This window comes from Colobus angolensis, unplaced genomic scaffold, assembly GCF_000951035.1.
Source record: "Colobus angolensis palliatus isolate OR3802 unplaced genomic scaffold, Cang.pa_1.0 Scaffold41, whole genome shotgun sequence".
Taxonomy (NCBI): domain Eukaryota; kingdom Metazoa; phylum Chordata; class Mammalia; order Primates; family Cercopithecidae; genus Colobus; species Colobus angolensis.
In genome coordinates this window covers 435,229-439,048 of record NW_012117488.1, presented here as the reverse complement: position 1 = coordinate 439,048, position 3,820 = coordinate 435,229, and the positions used below count along the sequence as shown (strand labels likewise).

The 3,820-nt window shown below is 44.3% G+C and overlaps 1 protein-coding gene and 1 pseudogene across 3 annotated transcripts in view; one reads left to right on the top strand and one right to left on the bottom strand.

Moving 5' to 3' along the window:
* The window catches only part of ZNF644 (zinc finger protein 644), a 101,038-nt gene extending 100,387 nt beyond the window's left edge, over positions 1-651 (bottom strand). Inside the window, exon 1 of one of the 3 annotated variants that reach the window (XM_011956037.1) lies at positions 277-651. The gene's annotated coding sequence lies outside the window, so the exon portion shown is untranslated. The remainder of the gene's footprint in view (positions 1-276) is intronic. The other 2 variants (XM_011956036.1, XM_011956035.1) reach the window with 2 other exon arrangements.
* A 1,706-nt stretch (positions 652-2,357) lies between these two features.
* On the top strand, positions 2,358-3,488 carry LOC105521739 (annotated as a pseudogene).
* Positions 3,489-3,820: the final 332 nt, after the last annotated feature.

Below are 3,820 nucleotides of genomic sequence, written 5' to 3'. Positions count from 1 at the left end.
CGCTGCGGCCGCCGCCTCCCCGAACCCGGGGCCCGGGCTCCTTGTGTAGCACCAACTCCGCCTCCTCGGCCGCCGCCGCCATCTTAGCCTGTGCGGCAAAATGCGTCCTTTTGGATGGTTGGGACCCAGCCTAGGGCGTAGCTCCCCGGGCCCGAGAGCCGGAGGCCAGGTCCCCCAAGTTCTTCCGCCACCCTCAGTCCCGCCGCTGCCACAGCCCAGAGGCCTGAAACCCACTCGGGTCCCAGCGAATCTGACCAAATAACCCCTGAAACTCACAGTTTGGTGCCGTGTGCGTCAAACCGGGGCGACGTTGGGAGCGCGCGGCGTCCCCGCGTCACACGCCGCTCTGTACGCTACTCGGCTCCAGCGGCCCCCCTCCGCTCCCCGCTTTTCGCCTCCAGCCCCGGTTCCCACAGCGCAGGCGCGCTGCTTTCCCGCCTCTGCTGGGCTGCGGGCCGCGGGGGTGGCCAGCGAGGAGCTCCCGGAAAGCTTCGCGCTGGTGGAGCGTCTGGGCCAATTAGACAAACGGGGGCAGCGGAAACAGTGCACCACTGTTCTCGGGTGCCAGAAACCAAACAAGGTCACCTCCCCCAGCGCTGACCTAATCACTCCCAAGGAGGTTCCCGCCCCAAAGTAGGCACGCTCCAAATATGGTGGTGCCCAAACTCTGCAAGACCCAAGCACTAGGCATGCCTAGGTCCTTTAAGGTGGAACAGGCCCAGGTTTGAGTTCCATGATCACGAGCTTGCAAAAATCTCTGTTATTTCTTCCTGTTGAGGAAAACAGCCGAAGAACGCAATATTTGCCAATCACAACTGTGGAGTAATGGCAAAGGGAAGGTTTTAGGATCTTAAGGGGGCAGATTGTTGGGAGTTGCTTGATGGCCAGGCAGAGCATAACGTGTGACATCTCAGTTACCCGGACAGACTGCCCTAAAAGGTGGCCGAGGTTTGCTCCAGTTTGACTCTCTGAAGATACCCTCTCCCTGCCTTACTGAAAGTGTCATGGTTCTACGAATTAAAGTTATGTAAGAAGCACCTAAGATGCTGGGTAACCCTTCAGAGAATCAGTCCTGAGAGGGTTCTGGAAATTTTCATTTTTAACAAGCCTTCACCACAGGATCCTGGGGTCAGAGAAACACTGAGTGGGCTATTCTTTTGATTTTCGACTGAGCCAACAAGAAACTGCTAACGTGTTTAAGATTAACCAAGAGTTCTTGAGAAATCTACTGGTCCCGCCTTAATTATTCGGCTTCTCTGAACCTCTATTTACTCATTTAAAAAATTAAAAATAAAAAAAGTTTTCTTTAGTTGTACAGTTGTCATTACTGTGGCCCTCCAAACCCTCAAGATGTTATTGACATTTAGAAGAATATACCATAACTGCATTTATTTGAGAAGAATGAGAAACATTCTCTTTCCTATAGAATGATGCCTTTGGCAACAGCAAACATAGATTCCAAACAACAAATATTTGACTAAAGACATTAATTGCTTTATTACTTAATAGCTAACACTTGAGTGCTTACTGTGTACCAGGCATTGTTCTAACTTGTTTGATTTCATTATAACCCAATGAGACAAAGAGAAGTAAGGTGATTTTCTCAAAGTCACACAGTTCTTTGGGTTCTTTATCCCAGCTACTCAGGAGGCTGAGACAGGAGAAGGGCGTGAACCGGCGAGGCAGAGCTTGCATTGCAGTGAGCCAAGATCTCGCCGCAGCACTCCAGCCTGGGAGGCAGAGAGAGACTCCGTCTCAAAAAAAAAAAGAAAAAAAAAGAAAATGCAAATCTTCCTTTTTTATTTATATGAATGTGTAAACAATAAAATATAAATACGTATACATTTGCAGTCAATGGGGGAGGGGTGCACTTCGTATCATTTCATTTGCAGAATCCATTAAAATTGCACATTCTCAGTTTACTATTGGACTTAGAACAAAAATATTATGCGCTATGGAAATTCTCACATTATATCACTGTAAAAGCAGTTACTAAGAAAATAACTGTCATAAATGTGCACCACTGACTAACGTGCAGACAAAACACACAAGCAAATAGAACCACTCAGAACTCAGCCATGATCAGGAACTTGTCTCACTAATGAAGCTGCTTTTTACACTAGAACTGAGCAACTGAAGTGTAATACTGTGGAAGTCATAATAGCAGTAAAAGTAATCACAGTAATTATACTAGTAGAAATAGTAATAGTTGATGAAACGCTGTACAAACAAAATAGATATCAAAAGCTGTCTATGAATGGGAGAAACATAATGACAGAAAACTTGAATAAAGTAATGCAAAAAGAAAAAAAAAAATACACGTAAGGTCTCTGTTGGGCCGCAGACGCGGGTCTCTGTTCTGCAGGATGTGGTTTGTAAAAGTTATTAAGAATAAGGCCTACAATGAGATCACTTGGACTCGGGAAGGGGAACATCACACACTGGGCTTATCATGGGGGGGGGAGGGTTGCATTGGGGAGTTATACCTGATATAAATGATGAAATGATGGGTGCTGACGAGTTGATGGGTGCAGCACACCAACATTGCACAAGTATACATATGTAACAAACCTGCACGTTATGCACATGTACCCTAGAACTTAAAGTATAATAAAAAAAAAAAAGAATAAGGCCTAATTTAAGAGATACCAAGTGAAATTTAGAAGATGACAAGAGGATGAAACTGATTACTATGCTCAGAAACACTTGGTGATACAGGATAAAAATAAATACAACACACCCAAATACAGGATGATAGTTCGTGTAACAAACAGAGATATCATTTGTCAGATTGCTTATGCCTGTATAGAGGGAGATATGATAGTCTGCACGGCATATGCACACGAACTCCCAAAATATGGTGTGAAGGTTGGCCTGACAAATTATGCTGCAGCGTATTGTACTGGCCTGCTGCTGGACCACAGGCTTCTCAATAGGTTTGGCATGGACAAGATCTATGAAGGCCAAGTGGAGGTGACTGGCGATGACTACAATGTGGTAAGCATTGATGGTCAGCCAGGTGCCTTTACCTGCAATTGGGATGCAGGCCTTGCCAGAACTATCACTGGCAATAAAGTTTTTGGTGTCCTGAAGGGAGCTGTGCATGAAGGCTTGTCTATCCCTCACAGTACTAAATGATTCCCTGGTTATGATTCTGAAAGCAAGAAATGTAATGCAGAACACCAGAAGCACATCATGGGCCAGAATGTTTCAGATTACATGTGCTACTTAATGGAATAAGATGAAGATGCTTCAAGAAACAGTTCTCTCAATACATAAAGAACAGTGTAACTCCAGACATGATGGAGGAGTTGTATGAGAAAGCTCATGCTGCTATATGAGAGAGTCTAGTCTATGAAAAGAAGCCCAAGAAAAGTTAAAAAGAAGAGGTGGAATCGTCCCAAAATGTCCCTTGCTCAGAAGAAAGATTGGGTAGCTCAATGAAGGCAAACTTCCTCAGAGCTCAGGAGTGAGCTGCTGAGAGCTAAACCAAACAATTTTCTATGAGGATTTTTCAGATAAAGACAATAAACTTATGGACAGAAAAAAAAAAAACACAGGCAACTGGAAAAATCCAAAGACCAGTTATGTGGCTCAGTGCCAAAATATTTAAGGAAATCGCAGTTGAGAATGAAAGTCAAGATGTGGAAAACAGTTTGACTCTGGGAGAAAATTCATAATACATTGTGAATAAAATGATGCTCCAATGAATACACCTGGTAAATGTTTTAAAGAAAGAAAAAGCAAGAGGCTGCTACTGGTTTTTGTTGTTGCTGTTGTTTTGAAACTTTTATTTTAGGTTCAGGAGTACATATGCAAT